This window comes from Myotis davidii, unplaced genomic scaffold, assembly GCF_000327345.1.
Source record: "Myotis davidii unplaced genomic scaffold, ASM32734v1 scaffold189, whole genome shotgun sequence".
In the NCBI taxonomy this organism is placed as follows: domain Eukaryota; kingdom Metazoa; phylum Chordata; class Mammalia; order Chiroptera; family Vespertilionidae; genus Myotis; species Myotis davidii.
In genome coordinates this window covers 2,758,263-2,776,780 of record NW_006383017.1, presented here as the reverse complement: position 1 = coordinate 2,776,780, position 18,518 = coordinate 2,758,263, and the positions used below count along the sequence as shown (strand labels likewise).

Here is an 18,518-nt window from a genome sequence, read left to right as displayed (position 1 = left end):
GGACAGGTAAATGGATAAACGTGTCTGCTCCACACCATCTCCCAGTGTCTCCATTCTAAGGTGCAGTGACTGTCTTGGAGCTGCACAGCCTCGCACCACTGCTTCTCCCTGCATTCTGCTTCGCTCTCTGTCACTGGGTCCACTCTGACTGCCCCTGCAGCGAGCTCGATAGAGACTAACAGGAATCACCGCAGTCCAATTCCTCTTTCCTGAGGAAACGTATCTGTATTGCTTGCTGTAGGCAAGGTGTCCACCTTGCTGGAATCAGCTGTGGCCTGGACACAGGGTCCATCAGGCTGGCTGCCTACTTAATTCTACTTAGTCTTGCTCAGCAGCATTGGGGGAGTGTCTCTGAGGGGGTGGAATACAAGGCAGGTGGATTGACACCCTTGTTAAATGCCTTTTCAGGTTCTCTAATAACACTGGTGGGATCCAAACAAAGTGGATAACTTAGTTACTACCTTATTTAGTTGAGTACTAATGACTACTGCAGGGCACTACATTACAGCAGGTACTTAAGAAGTAGTGAGTGATAGTGAATAACAAAGTTGAATGTGAGATATGTAGTAGTTCTTTCTCTGCTGCCGGTCAATTATATTATTTTCATGGAATGATTGTTTTGCAGATGAAAAACCCTTGTGTAAATGCCATTCTGTATCTTTAAATCCCCTTATAATTATGTTATGCACATTACAAAAATAATTCAGTTGCATTTTAGAATATTTAGGAAAAAATTAACAAAAGAAAAGAAAACAGAAGTTGCTCTTAAGCCTCCAGTCCAGAGGTGATCATGTATGGCATTTTGGGTTATATTTTTCCAGACAGTTTGTTATTGGAGAATTGTGTGGATTGGCCTTCTCAGTTGCTCCTGGGAGTGGGGTTCTTGGGGTGCTGCTGGAATAAGCATTTCTGGAGGCCCCCACGCAAGAATGAGATATGATAGAAAGCTTTATTTGTGTGGAATTACATCCCTGGGTTTCAAAAGTCCCATTTCCCTTACACCAGTCCTGGAAAAGGTGAAGTTGGGAATTCAGCAGAGCTTAAAGCCAAGCCAGTGTCCAAAGTTTCCATTCCATTGTGGAGTTGAGTCTGTCACAGCATCACGCTAGTTTCAGTCCGTTACTCCATTGTGTGTGGGGTTCACATAGATGTGGGCCATGTGGAAAAATGCAAAGGGTGAGAGCCTCGCAAGCCAGGAGTCAGGCTGAGCAGCAAGAGCAAGAGAGCAAGAAAGAGGGAGGGGACTCCTTTGCTCAGGAGCTTATGTATCTCAAATCTTTCAGTGCGTGCAATGGCCATGCCTACTCTGGCCAGTGACCTACTCCCAGGTGTGACCCACAGGCAAGTACCCTCCCTATGTCCTCCAGATCATACTGGGCATGTGTCTATTTGGCCCTCCTTTGTTCCTTTCCAGTTAATTAATAACTGGGTTAAATAGAATGATATCAAATTCTCTATGTAGATATGTGTTTTTTTAAAAGAAAGGGAATGGAAGGTATGGTAAAGAGTAAAGGGAGTGAAATATATGGTGACAGAAGAAGATTTGACTTTGGGTGGTAAACACAATGCAATATACAGATGATGTGTCATAGAATTATACATTTGAAACCTATATAATTTTATTAACTAATGTTGCCTCAATAAATTTACTTAAACTATTTTTTAAAAATGGCATGTACTTGGACAGATAATAGTGTGGAGAAGACCTGGGGATGGGGTGGGAGTGGGGTGGAGGAAGGCAATGGGGTGAAAATGGGGGACATCTGTAATACTTTCAACAGTAAAGATAACTTTTTAAAAAATGGCATGGCCTGCTTTGCCACCTAACATTGTACTGTGAACATTAGACATTCTACACGTCATCACTAGAGGCACGCTGTGTCCTGGGTGTGGCTGTAGCACGCGGAAGTGAATGCTCAGGTCTGGAAAGCTCTTCTGCTGCAGATGTGGCCCTTGGGCTGGAATGGATTGGCATGCTGACCCGAGGTTCTGTCCCAGTGCAGATACCGCAGGGCGATCGTTGAAGTTGGTCAGAAATTAAGTTTGTGTGATAATGATCACTCTTGTCCCCTGGGCCACCACTTTCCCAAGGATGATTTGCATGAAGCTCATTTACTGTTTTGCAAGGAGGTGACTGAGATTGATCCTCCCTGTAAGGAAATAATCAGCGTCCCCCTCAGGGTTCCAGGAAGCTTCCACGTGCTCAGGTCAGGGTGGCCCCTGCAGACTGCACTTGCTTCTCCTGATAAAGCAATTGCAAGCATGCCAAATTGCTTTGCTCCGGCTTAACCCTACTCCAGAATGAATCCATAAACGCTACAAAAGGAAAGCTTATGAACATATGCTACACAGAACTCAGAAAGCGTCCTGCCTACTTAATCCTTTTCCTACTTCAGGGGGAAAAAGTCTGTTTATACTTGAACTGAGAATTGAGGGATCACAAAAATGAAGATTGGATGCCACGCTAGAAATCACCAGTGTGTTTTCTCATTTCCCTCAGAGTCACGGGTTGATTTTTCAATACAGCTGTGTCAGTCGGGAATGTGCACTCATTCTGGAGTCCTTAGATTCACTCCCAATGATGTGACTGTCCACGTTCCCCTTGTTTAAACACAGAGTCTTCATTGCAGTGGGTTCTGAGGCCGGGGGCCATCTCTCCAGGCCATTGTCCCCTCCCTACGACTCTCCATTTGGATGACCGCAGATGGCGAAGGGCATTCTCCACTTTGTGTTCTTGGAGAGATTCATGCACGGAGAGGTGAGCAGAGTCACAATGGATGTGCACTATTTCAGAGCCAGGAAGTGCCCGGCACTTAGAATGCATACTGGTCCTTGCGGTTCAAGATGATTCCCCTGCAAAGCAGTTCATCTTCTCCTTGGCTGTGTATTTGTGGGAAACACCCACGTAAGCTGTTTGGGCAAGCTTTCAGACCCCGAAGCACCTCCGGTTTCTGATCTCGCTCTGCTTGCTGTGGGCCTCCCCAGCTGGAGCACTGGAGGCCGTTAGTGGTCTGCTCAGTCCCTCTCCATCTTGAGGAAGTGAATGTGATTTTCTGCCTGTGTCTTATTCAATGTGTCCGTATCTTCTGGCTGTCTTGGACTAGGGTCTACAAGGTTTGACACCAAAGGCACTATCTGTGTATAGCCAGTCATAATGAATAACTGGAAACACGGTCAGATGCCTGCCCAGAGAGGGTGTTAGCCGAGAGGTGTGGGAATCTGCTTGGAGGGGCAACAGCTGAGATGTCAGAGTAGTTTATTATCTCCTGGGTAGAGGCATTGAGAGAGTGTTTCTGTCTGAAAAATACTACAGGCATCAGATCCTAAACTTTCCATCCTATGGCTGCAGGTGCTCATTCTACTGACTTAGAAATGAGGGAAGCTCTGTGGATATTAAAAGTGTAGGAGCTTCAGAGTGAGAAAGAAGTGGAAATGCAGGGGCTTCAAAGTGGGGATTAATTGTGGTCACCATCAGCCTAGCCTAGGATACATTTATTAAGATGTGTTTATGAAGAACTGCTTACACATGACACTGCGCCCGTTCATGCCCCCAAGACCTGCTAACCTGCTCCATCCTCTCAGTAAATATTAAAAACTCCGATACCATGATGCCATTGGTGTTTGTCATGCCATTGTGATCTGGTCCAGAAAGGCACCCGGCATGTTTAGCTTATGATGTACTCCAGGCAGTGTGGTAGCCACTTTTCTTAATTCTCTCATTTCACAGTTTGTGGGGCAGATATTCTTCAGAATTTAACAGATGAGGGAATGGAAGTTCAGAGAGGTTAAGTAACTTGACCAAGAATACACAGTTTGTAAGAAGGAGGCACTTTTAAATAGAGAGTGCAGCAGATCTTTGTCCCCCTAGGGCAGTGGTCAGCAAACTCATTAGTCAACAGAGCCAAATATCAACAGTACAACGATTGAAATTTCTTTTGAGAGCCAAATTTATTAAACTTAAACAATATAGGTAGGTACATTGTTATTAACTTAATTAGGGTACTCCTAAGCTGGCCTTTGCTAAAAACGTCCTCAATCTGATTGAGGTACGTTCGCTCAGGTCGACCCCTTCCAACTCTCTCATCCACACTCGTCTTGTATACTTGTTCCGTCTATCTTTTGTCACCCACACGTGATTTGCGGACGCGACTAGCACTAACCACTGCACATGAGACTGCTGACTGACTGGCTCACTCAACTCCTGCATGAATCATGAATCGCGCTCGCCTCCCTGTGCTGCATATCCCGCGGCTGCCTGCATCGCGTCTCCTGTCGCCTGACCTACCGACACCCCCCACTTCTTCTAACGCCACTTCTTCAAAATAGACTCGCCCAGGCTGAAAACCGACTTCTGCGCATGGGCCACGAAGTTTCAATCGCACTGTACGTGTGCGCCCGCGTGTGGTATTTTGTGGAAGAGCCACACTCAAGGGGCCAAAGAGCCACATGTGGCTCGCGAGCCGCAGTTTGCCGACCACTGCCCTAGGGCAAAGGAAGGAGAACTTGTCATTTCTCCGCAAAGGCAGAGTGACACTGGTGGGATTTGTGCTGTGGTTCCTTGATAAAACTTTGAACAGGGTTGAGATCATTTGGGTGCATGCCTTAGGCCCTCAGGTGCTCCTTTCTGCGAAGCTGATCTGTTTTCAGTTATAATCGATTCATTCAGATTCACTCACTCGCTTTGTCTATAAGTTGAACACCTGTTTTGCTGAGAGCCAGGTGGTAGAGCAATGGAAAGGATCAGAGAATTGAGAATCTCACTGGGAGTGGGGAGGCTATGCAGGGAGAGCCAGAACAGATAGCACTTAGTGGTGAGTGTGGCAAGCAGCAGCAGAACCTCTGCGTCTCCTCCCATTGGGAACCCGTTAGCATTCCAGGCAATTTGGTCTCCGGGCAGGGACTGGCGTTCGTTCTGCACTGTCAGCCACAATGAAGAGACCTATTAACAGCCTGTGATTTCTTTGTGATGGGTAATTTGTGAGTGCTGATGTGTATGTCTAAAAGAGGTGGTGCATAGAAGTGGAGGAGGGACCTTCATATCAAACAGTGGACTTCCTCCATGACACACATGCAGGGCAGCACCAGAGAGAAAGCCTGGGAGGTGTGCAGCAGCTGCTCTTTTGTACCCTTACTTCTCAGAGCTGTGACTTCCACCTCACCTGCCCGAGCACCCAGCATCGCACATGCTCCTTCAGGTTCCAGTGCCCTTCCTACCTCTTTCCAGTGGAAAAGATAGGATGGAGGGGTGTTGAGAATTCTGATGTCAGTCATTTCCTCTTTATTGTAAATTTAAACTTACAATTTTTTACAGTTTTTCATGTGGTATATGAGATGATCTTACATAGTATGTGAGGGAACAATTTTTTGGTTAGCCATTAATTTTTTTAGGTTTCCTTTTATAAATGGCAAACAATATTGGCTAAATTAAAGTGATCTTTGCAATTTGCAATGGTAATATAAAATGTTCTTTCCAAAGATAATTAATTCTACAAATTAATTTAGGCTGGCAAAACTGAGTTGATTAAAAGAAAATATTGTATTAATGATAGAACATTGGTTTGCAGATATTATACGAATCATGAAAGAGGAATGTGAATGACTGAAGTTTTAGAACAATTCACCGGCATGTATTTGCATTTCAAACGTCCGCTGTGGAATACTGAGCTTCGTCCCATAGGAAGATAATTTCATCAACCAGGGTGGCGAGAGCACCTCTGAAATCTTTCTTCGTAGGTGGTCATCTCCTTCTCCCTACAGAATTGGGATTCACTGATGTCACAGATGATTCCTGTCATACCAGGCTTTCTCTTTGAGTTAATGGTCACACTTCAGAGAAAGTGATTCCTCTTAGCATTAAATTTGGAGTAACTCAGGCGGTTAGCTTCAGGGTTCTTCTTCATTAATGCGCTTGTGAGCTGGCCAGGGTATGTAAAGTAAACCTGGTGTCTGAAGCAGCCAGAGTGAATAGTAGCAAACATCTAACCATACAATGACAGAATAGAAATGCAATAGAATACATATGTATTTCATGTACCAAAAATAGCACCTGAATCTACCCATTTTTTTCTAAAGGAACAGGGCAAATTGTCAAAACAAAAAGATTTTCCTCTGAAATAACAATTAGGCTAGGACAGACAACACTTTCCTGCAATTTTCAGTGGCCTGTTGTGGCAGGACTCAGGGGCTGGCTAGCATTAGACCAGTTGGTAGGGTGTTTGGTCTTTGAGTGGACCTGTTTATCAGGCAGAGCCAAAGAGGGAACCCCGAGGAATAAGAGCAGCCAGTGATAGCGGAATGAAAGGAAACTTGCTGGTCATGTGCATCTGACAGGCCAAGTGACATCTTGGGCTCCTTGCCACCCTGTGTGTGATTCTGATGACTTTTTCCCCATTCCCACCGTATATTTGATTGGATGCTTTCTCAAAGTATTGGAAGGAACTCTTGTTCCTAAAGGTCTGTTTTAACATCTTTTCTAACATGTAGTGGAAAGGTTAATACTATACCAAGTAATTTCTATCCTTTTTTAGAGACAAGCGTTGGTGTTTCCACAGACTGTGTGTGTTTATTGGCTATAGCCTTCTGATAGTGGGTGAGCAAGTGACAGAAAAAAAGTAAATAGTTACTGTTATTGCTACTCTTGGTCATTACTTGGGGTTTTATTTTGGAGGCCAAATTCTTCCATATGTTGACAAAAACAATTAACTACTTTCAGATAGTTTAGGCTGCCATGTCCCCCACAGGTGTTTTGTAAAGCTAAGAATATCATTTTAACTTAATAAAGTCCATTGTTCTAATATTTGATATGAGCAAAGGAAAATAATCCAAACTTTTGAAAATATAATGAAGATAAACTTACTTGAAATGTATATATCTTGTAAAAATATTACATTGTAACTTTAAGAAACTCAGGCCTAAAGTGCTATCTGACATTAACTATTTCCCACTTGGCATCAAGATTGATGAAGCAGCCTGTCTAGTGTAGCTCAGTGGTTGAGCATTGACCCATGAACCAGGAGTTCCCAGTTTGATTCCCAGTCAGGGCACATGCCCAGTTGTGGACTAGATCCCCATTGGGGGATGTGCAGGAGACAGCCAATTGATGATTCATTCTCTCTCTCTCTCTCTCTCTCCCTCTCTCTGAAATCCATAAAAACATATTTTAAAATCAAGATTGGTGAAGTAAGTCATTCAGTAATCAGTTCTAATGCTCTTTCTATAACTGCTCAGTGAGGGTATACAGCAGTTAACATCCTTGGTAAGGTCCCTTCCCCCTAATTCTTGTGGGTCTAGCTTAAAATAAACAGGGCAATCGAACCCATCAATACATTGCTTGGTACTTTTTGTGACCAAAACAATTGTTATTTTTGGAAATAGCATCAGTTTTATCTAGGCAGCTGCACAAACACATCCTTGGCATTTAGTCTTGGAAGACATGCAAAACAGTTCAAAACTGTGCTCCCTAAAACAGTGGAAACTGATAGAGAAACTGAAGTAGGATTCCCATTGTCTTCACATTTCTTTTTCATGGAAACAGAAAACAAAACTAGATTTAACTTACTATTTAATATATTGATTGTTGAGAGGGGAAAAGTAAACAATCTGCCTAACATATTCTTTAAAAAAATTCTTTTTATTGAGTTTATTAAAGAGGGGAGAGAGAGAGAGAGAGAGAGAGAGAGAGAGAGAGAGAGAGAGAGAGAGAGAGAGAGAGAAACATCAATGATGAGAGAAAAATCATTGATAGGCTGCCTCTTGCAACCCCTACTGGCGATTGAGCCTGCAACATGGGCATGTGCCCTTGACTGTAATCGAACCCAGGACCCTTCAGTCCACAGGCTGGCACTCTATCCACTGAACCAAACCAGTGGGCCATGGTATCTTCTGATTCTGGTAAAGTGAAAGGCAAATATTTAGTGCTGGTGTATCAAAAAATGTATCAAGTGTTTATATCTTAAATGCAATTGTTGATGAGCCATTACTGTGAAGTTCACTAGATTTCTCTAAATTGCTCACTGAGCCACCAGAGACCTAAATCCCAGCAAACATTTTCCGGAATCTGTAGCACAATCATGAATGACTACAAACCTCCTTGCACTTTCATTACAGGAATTAATATAGTGAATTGCTACATGAATTGTTTGATGCTATGAGGGAAACAATGTTAAAAGGTTCTCCTAAGACTGTCAGCAGTCCAGTAATTTGCAAAGTCAAATTTCTTTGTGTTTCCGGGTTGCCCAGCTCTTCTTGCCCAGTGTATCTTTCCTTCTTGGTCTAGCTGGCAGACTGCTGAAAGAGGAGAATGATTGTTCCATGTCAACCTAATGAAAGTATAACATATTCACAGGATTTGTACACTTGCCAATCCAAAGTGTACATTTTGAGGAATTTTCACAAAGTGATCCCATGCCAAGAACCTGCATCCAGAATAAAATATAGAACATGACTCTCTCTTGCCATCTTCTGGTCACTACCCTGCTTCAGTGCTGAGGCCACCACTTTCTTGACTCTCACACCACCAATTGGTTTTGCCATGGTTTTTTTTTCTTTTCTTTTCTTTTTTTAATCTTTAATTTCTTTATTGGTTAGGGTATTACAAATGTGTCCTCATTCCCCCATTAACTCCCAACCTCCCCCCCGCCAGCCCCCCACTCATGCTCTCATCCCTCTGTTGTCAGTGTCCATTGGTTTGGCTTATATGCATGCATACAAGTCGTTTAGTTGATCTATTCCCCTTACCCCCACCCTCCCCTACTTTCCTTCTGGGGATTGATAATCTGATCGCTGTTTCTCTGTCTTTGGATCTGTCCCTGTTCATCAGTCTATGTTGTTCTCTATAGTCCACAAATGAGTGAGATCATGTGGTATTTATCTTTCTCTGACTGGCTTATTTCACTTAGCATAATGGTTTTGCCATGGTTTTTAAATTTTATATGACCTCCTTTGTGTGGGCCATTTTTTGTTCAACATTATGTTTGTAAATTCGGAACCATTTTTGTGTGTGTTTAATTTTAAGAAAGAATGTAGACTCATGGGTGTCAAATAAAATCATTAGACGGGAAAATATTTTGAACACATCAAATTCCCTTGCAACTGTAATACTGAGTTTATTGCCTGGGCATTTAAGTAGTCTGGGATATTTTTATGTATTCTGGACAAAAAAAAATGATGTCATTAAGTTATTACTGACTATTTCAGCCACACAATTTGCATTTGCAAATTTGACAGTGATTTACACGGGGCAAGTCATTTATATCCTAATAGATAAAACTATAAGATTTTTGGATATTAGGGTTCTAAAGGTCATCTTAGAAATGTACTCCCTGAGGTTTATTCTTGTACAGGTTAGTGGATAACTTCTTATAATTGACTAATTAAATGGAAGCAAAAGTATTTTTAAACCTAAGGCTATATCTTAATATTTATATCTTTTTATATGTAATTGCATATATGTGTGAAGAATATATAACATTTTCTCTCCCAGTGTCATACTATATATAGAATTTGGCTTACAGGTCTGACTGCACACTTGTCTACCCTGTTCTGAGAGGCTGAATATGTAATTACTAGAGGCCTGGTGCACGGATTTGTCCACCAGTGGGGTCCCTTAGCCTGGCCTGCACCCTCTCGCAATCTGGGACCCTCAGGGGATGTCGATCTGCCAGTTTGGGCTCGATTCCCACAGGCCAGGCCGAGGGACCCCACTGGTGCACAAATCTGTGCACCGGGGCTCTAGTATGCATATAAGATCTTTGGTTAATCTCTACGCCCCTCCCCTATCCCTCTGGGATTCATTGTCTATTCCATGTTTCCATGCCTGTGCATTGAGCATCTGCCCCCTGGTGGTTAGAGTGCGTCATAGCTACCGGTCAAATGGTTGAACAGTCAGACGGTCGCTTAGGCTTTTATATATATAGATTTTCTTGGAAAAAACATCTTTCACCTCAATACCTCCCACCCCCATCAAAACCAAATTAAACCCTCTTATTAGTAGCATAGTACAGTGGCTAAGAACTTGGGGTTGCTGCTTTTGGATGTGCAAGTGGGCTCCTTAGCCTCTATAAGCTTCTTTCCTCCTCTGAAAATGATAATAAAATTAATAACAGCACCTCTCACTGATGGTTGTTGGAAGGAGTCCAGTAACACAGAGAACTGAATACAGTGCTCAGTGAATGCCAGTTAGTGTTGTTATAATCACTCCTTTTATAATTTCCCTTTTAACACATAGGGTTTTAATGATTTAAATCAAGTAGACAATCCTTAGAAAAATTCTTTCTTAAACTTTAAAACAAAACCCCCTCCTCCATCCCTCAGGTGGAAAAGACTCGTTTCAACACCAATCAGACCAAGGGATGCATCTCTGATAGATTTTTATTTTTACAAAACAAAAGACCCCAACAAGCAGTGGTATTTTAATGCTGGAATAAATGTTGGATCATTTTTCAATGTCTGTCTGATGACAATCTGGTTATTAGGCTGTCATAGTTTTTTGACAAAATGTGGTGTTGGACTACCTAATTACATTGCTTCAGAGTCCATTGGGGCTGCTGATCTTTTTCTTAATAATTTTGACCAGGGTTGTTTTTGTAAAGGCAGCCGTATCAGTCATGTGAGAAATGTTTGCTTTTTATGTGCACTAGTCTAAACATAAAAAACCCACTTAGGCCTGATATTGTGGGGAGCAGTAATAACACAGAACCCACAAATCACATCCATCTGAAAGTTTTAGGTTGTTGGACAGAACTGTCAGAGAGCCAACAGTTCTGTAGGTTTTATTTTATTTAAGTTTTGGTCTTGGAAAGTACCTACTGAAATCAGCAGTCTTAACTATGTTCATTTAAAATCACTTTCCCCTACCCCTCTGCCTTTGTGTTTAATTTTTAAAGACTATAGAGTGACTACTTGGGCAATGGAGAGTACAACTAGAGAAGCACTTGTACACATTGTTGCCTGCATCAGGGCAGATTCAGGTTTTGTTGGATGCTTATACATTTGGGAGGGGGCCTTCTTTAAGAAAGAGAATGAAGAATGATGAATACAAAATTAGACATAAAGGTTTGTATTTATTTCAGTGATTCGGCTATATGCTTTGGTTCTCTTTCTTTCATGATCTCTTTGTCAGAAATGCTTACCTAGAAATGCTGCTTGGTGTCTCCTCCCACCTAGACCACTCCCGCCCACCTGCTCCCAGCACTGCTGGGGCCCTGCACTAGGAGGCCCTGAAGATTAGGCTTCATCAGCATCATGTCAGTCCTGCTATGCCTATTTGAACATGCTGCTGAGTCAGTCAGAATAGAACTGTTAGATGATATTTAGAAAGTTATGATATGAAGAAGACATCTAGTTGGAATAAGCCATGAAATTAAGTTTCAAGTCAACCTTGAGGTAGATATTACAGATTCGTACAAGTGAACTGGAAAAAAAGTTTTATAAGATTTAAAGCTTTAAAAGTACTTCTTGAAAAATAGAATAGTTCTAGGATGTAGCCTCTAAGAATAACTCATTGCAGTAGAAGATCCATTAGAAAATGTGTTGATAAAAAGAAGAGATGTTGGTGTTTTCCAGAAAGCTGTGTTTCCCGAGGTGTTGACTTCTTCGTCTGACCCATGTGGTAGCTTTCCAGCAGCAGAATGTCATCTGGCCTTGACATCTGTATGATTCGTTAAGCTGTCTTTGGAATAAGATCACTGTAGCCCTGACCTACCATATATGTTGTCTTTGTCACTATGGGCCTCGATGGCTCAAACTCTGGAGGTATCTGTTCAGGTAGGAGTTTCAGTCCTTGGCCACAGGTGCTCTGAGACCCAAGGAAATCTAAAACTCAGGTCAATCTTCCCATTCTGAATCTACTCATTTATCTATACATTTAGTGCCTGCCAGTCACTTTGTTGAATACTCTGAGATACTGGTATTTGCCAACTGTAATTGGCTTAGACAGAGATGAAGAGATCTTGGCTTTTGCTTAGTTCCAAGGGATGTCATCAATCCACTGGTTTGGGAATGTAGATTAGTACCTATGTTGTAAGATCAAAGCTGAGTCTAGTAGCTGTCATGTGCTGTTCATTATTTGGTGGAAGATTTCCTAGAGCTGTTTGGTGACTTTGATGGAGAGGTCAGGCTTCTGACTGGGTGGAGGATGATAAGAGGGACAGAGGTGGACAGAGAGATGTTTTAGGAGAGTTTGTGGTGGTTTAGGAATGTGTTTTTCCCATCTGACATTTCTTCAAGAGAGAATGTACATTTAAATTACTTGAACTACTTTTAATTATTTTTGTTTGCTTCTTTAAAAATATGTGCTTTGTGTGATAGACTAAAGCAAGCATGTCAAACTCGCGGCCCGTGAGCCACATGCGGCCCACAACCAATATTTTTGTGGCACAGCCAATATAACGGGATGTATGAAATGTTTTAATAAAAATTTTGTAACTTAATTTTTACAATATCCTGTTATAAATAATTATTAATAATGAACTACAACGTTCGCTAATGATTGATTAATATATTCATGTTGCATTCATTTCCCTTATGCACCTTATGTGCAGGTGTGCCAATTCTCTCCACTAATACTAGCAGCAAACATTTCAGCAGCTGATTGCCACGTCATTAGTCTTGTACTGACTTGCTTGGTGTGCACAACAGGAAATATTTCACTTTCGGAGAACAAGAGAAATAGGTTTATTTGCATTACGCTTATTAATTTGTGCAGTTATTCAGTGTCTGGTAAGTTAATGCTCAAGAAAATATATTAATTTTTATTTATATGTTCTATTATTTTATGTTAATGATTACTCATTTATTTCAGCCCTTCGTATTCAGCATGTCTCTATTGAAATAAACCTATGTTTTTATGAAAATTGAAGCTTGTGTTTTTTTGCAGCCCACATAAACTTTAACCTTGTTTACTTGGCACATGTTAGCCTTTGAGTTCGACATGCTTGGACTAAAGATTTTTGTATGCATTGCTGCTTTTCTTTTCGATTCTTCCCACAATTACAGTAGGTCCCTTTCTCTTAGTCAGACTCTGTTCTTTATTGTTTCCTCATTTTTGTGGCTTTCACAGCAACCCTATTAGGATCATTTTTCTCCTTTTCATTTAACAAATGAAAAAAGTAAATACAGAGGATGTGCTTTTATGCTTTTTGCAAGATCATACAGTACTTTCCATCTGGACTGGAACCCAGATGCCTGACTTCTACCTCTAATGCCCTACAAAGATGGATAATTAGGCCAGTTGGATAATGATGTCCTCTCTAGAATTCCATTGCAAGTAGGTACATAGAATTGAATGGTAACATCTTAATTGCCCATTTAACTTACATAGAAATGTGTTTCAAGAACACCCTGAGAAATATGCACATATAATCTTTTGCAATTAATGAGTAGGGAAGTTTTGAAGATATACCAGTATTTAAACAACTGAAAACAAAGTTTGTCATGCCCATAGTATGTGAAAAATTCACTTTCTTTTATTATTTTTAAAATACATATTTTTATTGATTTCAGAGAGGAAGGGAGAGGGAGAGAGAGATAGAAACAGCAGTGATGACAGAGAATTATTGATTGGCTGCCTCCTGCATGCCCCTTACTGGGGATTGAGCCCACAACCCGAACATGTGTTGACCAGAATAGAACCCAGGACTCTTCAGTCCACAAGCTGATGCTCTATCTACTGAGCCAAACCAGTTAGGGTGGAAAAATGCACTTTCTATAGAAAATACCTGCCCAATAAAGTGGTTTTATTTGGAAGTTAACTGGAGGTTGGGTTGTAAAGATGGAATCCTGAGCTTTCTCTCTCTGAAGCAGTCTCTCTGTATAGATCACATTCGACGATGTAGATGGATCACACAGGTTTTGAAATCCTTTTCTGAGGCTTTATATTTAATGACATGCCTATTGATTTAGAAACTTAAAATGATAACATTTACTTACATAAATTTTATGTGTTATTAAGTATCTCCTTTCTCAGACTTGCAGGGTAATTTTTTATCATGGTGGGTCTTGGTTTGGAAACCCTAAAGAGTCATCAGTTTTTACTTTACAGTTAGACCATACGTAATGTAAGTGTATTCTGTATGTACCACAAGATCTTGGGGTTCCTAATCTGTTTTTTATGTTACTTAAAAACTGAGTCTTGTATCATGGGGGGAAGACATATGTTCGTACCTTCTCTAGCAACGGTCTTTTCCTCTATCCACTCTTCTGCATTTAGCCTTTAGTAATGGGACCGTCCAGCCCCCACCTCCATCAGCTTTGTGAGCATTGTGTGGTCTACACATAAGTTTCCAAATAGTGCAGGTCATGATTCAACCAGAGGGCTCTTCTTTCATTGCTGTTTGTTTAAATAAAGCAGTTTCACAGTCAGCCTCCCTGGCACTGCAGAGGGTAGAGAGTGACAACAAACAGAATGCACATTAGGGACAGGCTGGCTGAGATGACTCAGAGATACTTGAGGTGAGTGGGCTTTTAGTCAGGAGCAGTGAAGACTGGAGATCAGGCTGCTGTTGGATATGTGTATAAAGTTACTTCTCCTTAACCTGGATGGGTGCCCAAACCTCCTCCACAAGAGTCACTTTTTAGTGTTAAATTTATAGCCTCAATTTCATATATATATATATAGCTTAATAGTTTCTTTAGGTTCTCACAGGGTAGAGTGGTAGGGAATTTTTTTTTTCATTGAAACTCTCTCCCACTGAAAGCTTGTGGGAAATGAGAACAATGTTTTGCAAATAAACCCCAGCGGTATAATGAGCCATGAACACATATATTCAACTGTGGAATATAGTCCATCAGAAATACCTTGCAATCCCTGCCACCAAAGACAATCTGATAGTGATAAATAGTACAGTTCTTTAGAAACAACAACACACAGTGCACAATGTATGCAGGTACACACAGGCACACATACACAAACTGGTTTTTTGTCCTTAGGTAAAAAAAAATTATGGGTAAATAACTTACCTAGCACCTTTTGTGGTAATAGATGGATTAATAAAATGCCAAACCAAATCAAAATATAACTGATTAAGTGTTTTGAAAAGATATTTTTGTTTGCTTTTCTTCCCAGCAAATCCAACCAAAATGCAACAAAAAGAGAAATTCTCATGGTACGTGGGGGAAAGATTACAGGACATATTGTAAACTGGTGACCTGCAGGCCACATCTTGCTACACGTGTACTTTGTTTGGTCTGCACAGTGTTTTAAAATTTTAGTTTAGTTTCCAGCATTTGAAAAATTGAAGTATTCAAAATGAACATTAGTTTTTAACACCTCTGGGAAGATATGGCAACATCTGGCCGTCTTTCCAACATGGCAGGCTTTCCTTAGAGAATAGTTGCTGTCTCTCTCTGTCTCCTGGGCAGGGCGCTCACCACTCCTCATCCTGTCCTTGTCCCCAGGTGCGGGGTGCACTGCCTAGTTTGTCTTGGCTAGGCCTGCTTTACTCATTTACGTGACCAGCCTGCCCTGCCAGCTTTGGTTGGTGACCTCTCACTAAGGATGACCACAGTAGCCTTCAGCAAATGTTTTAAGTGCTGGGAGAGGAAGAGGCTTACTCTGTGTTGCAGAGAAAGAACTAGATGCAGGTGAGTAGGGGTTAGGGGTTGGGAGTGAGGTGGTGGGGCAGAAACAGACTTTTAGCTCAGTGTCTGACTTAATTTTAGACACTTGACTTCTCTGCCTTGAACTGTCACAGGAAATAGTGGACATAGTCAGATGACTATGAAGAAATGATTCCTCTGTTACCTTAGGAACTGGACAGTATTCCCTTTAAGGAATTCTTCAGTGCTCAGATTTTTAAAAACATTTTAAATAGGTAATATAATTCAAAAGGTACTGGAAGATGTACAATGGAAAGTCAGTCTCCCTCTACTTCTGTCCGTCATGCCTCAGCTCCTCCCAGGAGGCAAACATTGTCTTTCTTATGTATCTTTCCAGTGATGTTCTGTGCTTATACTGAATTAGGTATTTTTTCTTACATGAATGATAACTCGCTATATGTACTGTGCTGCCCTTGCATTTTTAAAGCAGTGATTATCCTAGCATATTGCATGTCTTGATCCTTGCATATTGGTATATGAAGAACAACCTTTTTATATTTTGTTGATTTTTTTACAGAGAGGAAGGGAGAGGGATAGAGAGTTAGAAACATAGATGAGAGAGAAACATCGATCAGCTGCCTCCTGCACACCTCCTACTGGGGATGTGCCTGCAATCAAAGTACATGCCCTTGACCAGAATCGAACCTGGGACCCTTTAGTCCGCAGGCCGACGCTCTATCCACTGAGCCAAACTGGTTAGGGCTATTTATCTCTTTTACTTGGCTGAGGACAAGAATTGCTTAAATGCTTGCCCTCTTATAAATTTGCTGTTGCCTGTAACAAAGACTCTCTCCTTGACCAAACTTGAGTTAGGCTCTCTGAGCCTTTTTCCTGAACTTGGCCCTCATTCTCTCTTTGGCCTGCCTAGACCCTTTTTGGCAAGAATCCTGCTAAGTGATAATCTGATCACCCTAGATATCTGATGATGGTACTCGTCTCCCATCCTTAATGTCTAAGTCAGTGGTTCTCAACCTGTGGGTCGCAACCATCGGAAAACACATAGAGCATATCAGATATTTGCATTACGATTCATAACAGTAGCAAAATTACAGTTATGAAGTAGCAACGAAAATAATTTTATGGTTGGAGGTCACCACAATATGAGGAACTGTATTAAAGGGTCGCAGCATTAAGAAGGTTGAGAATCACTGATCTAAGTCCTTGGCCAGCCTCTAGCACAGATCCTGCCTGTTAAGCCAGTTTAGCAACAATATCCCTTCTCTTGATGTTTCCTCTTAGTGACTTTCCACCCACTGACCCCCTCATTCTGCGCTGTATTTAGAGTCAAACCTGATTTTTCTCCCCTATTGCAATAGTCCTCAATAAGCTTTCCTTTGCCATTTTTAACCATTGTCAGAATATTTTTTTCTTTAATACTTGTTTCTTGTTCCTATGCACAATTTTTTATTTCGCATCAATTCAAAAGCATTAAAAGGAGACAAGAGTTTATTTTTATCCCATTTCATTTTTCTATATGGTTTAAACTAACTTATTACAGTTAAATCATATTAGCTGAATATCACTCAAAATTTAAAGTTTTTAAAAATAGCATTTGAAATGAGTCTGTATCCTTACCCACCTTTTAGATTGTTAAAAGATAATAAGATAATTTTTTGAGATGGGTAACTTATATAGGTATAAAAATGAACATGTGCTACGAGAAACTAAGATGGCGGCATAGGTAAGCACGGGGAAATTGCTGCCTCCCACAACAACTTCAAAAATACAACGAAAAGACAAAACGGACATCATCCAGAACTACAGGAAGGCTGGCTGAGTGGAAATTCTACAACTAAAAGGAAAAAAAAGCACACTGAGAGCCAGAGGAGCTGCAGAGGTACGGAAGCTCATTCGCGTGGAAAGGGGCTGGCACCTGAGGATGCAACTGTCTTTTTGAATCGGGAGGGAGTCACAAACTCCCAACTGCTCTGAACTCCGGTTCCGGGAAGTCTCTGGGGACCCAGGACTCAAACAGGGAGAAACTGGACTGTCTGGCAGCAGGCAGAACTCTGAACTTGAGGGCGGCTTTCCCTCAGAGGTGCTTGCAGCCCTGGGACACTGAGACTCACAGCCCCTTAGGGCAGGACTGAGGATCCATCATAGCTGCTTGCTCTGCCTTTTGATTCCCTGAGACCCCGCCCCACCCAGGCTGCAGCAGAGGCTTTTGCATATGAATGCCCTGGCCCTTTGCAACCTGAAAATTACCTAACAAATTGCAGCTGGGCCAGACAGACCCAGAACTTCCAAGAGAAGGCCCAAGGCCCCACAGCAGCTTGCATTGCTTCACAGCTGGGCCTCATCAGGGCACCTCCAAACTCCAAAAAAGGAAGGGGAATCTGCAGTTCTCTTTGTAGCTCCTGCTGGATAACCTCAGGCAGAGGCTATATTAGCACCTCCTTAGATCCAAGAGCCCGTGTACCCAGTTGTCAGAGAGGGGCCATCTGGATTACAACTCCTCAGATCCATAAGGGACACACTCAGGGCGCAGACTCAGTGAGCACCAAAGCCCCACTGAAACAAGTCTTGCCCCAGAAGGGTGTCTTCAGCACAGAAGTTCTCCCACTGCAGACACAGCTGATTCTCACTGCCAATTGGCCTGGAGGTCAATCCCTTCCAGTGTTACCTACAACACTCAAGGCATAACTACAAGAAGACTGTGCAAAAAGCCTACAAGGGGGTGCACCAGGAGTGTCCACCTTAGGTAACTGGGGAGGCTGAGCCACTGGATCCTGCAGGACACTAGCACACAAAGCCATTCTACCAATTCCAGGAGAAATAGCAGTTCTACCTAAAACATAGGAACAAACACAGGAAAGCAACCAAAATGCAGAGACAAAGAAACAGGTCACAAATGACAGAACAAAAGAATCTCCAGAAAAAGAACTAAATGAAATGGAAGCAAGCAAACTATTTCATATAGAGTT

The 18,518-nt window shown here is 41.7% G+C and overlaps 2 long non-coding RNA genes across 2 annotated transcripts in view; both read left to right on the top strand.

The window, feature by feature from the left end:
• Positions 1-18,518, top strand: part of LOC102768039 — a 603,801-nt gene that overhangs the window by 45,546 nt on the left and 539,737 nt on the right. The gene's annotated exons all lie outside the window — the stretch shown is intronic.
• Positions 16,636-18,518, top strand: part of LOC107181713 — a 10,647-nt gene continuing 8,764 nt past the window's right edge. Inside the window, exon 1 of the long non-coding RNA XR_001512414.1 lies at positions 16,636-16,645. This is a non-coding gene — a long non-coding RNA (uncharacterized LOC107181713). The remainder of the gene's footprint in view (positions 16,646-18,518) is intronic.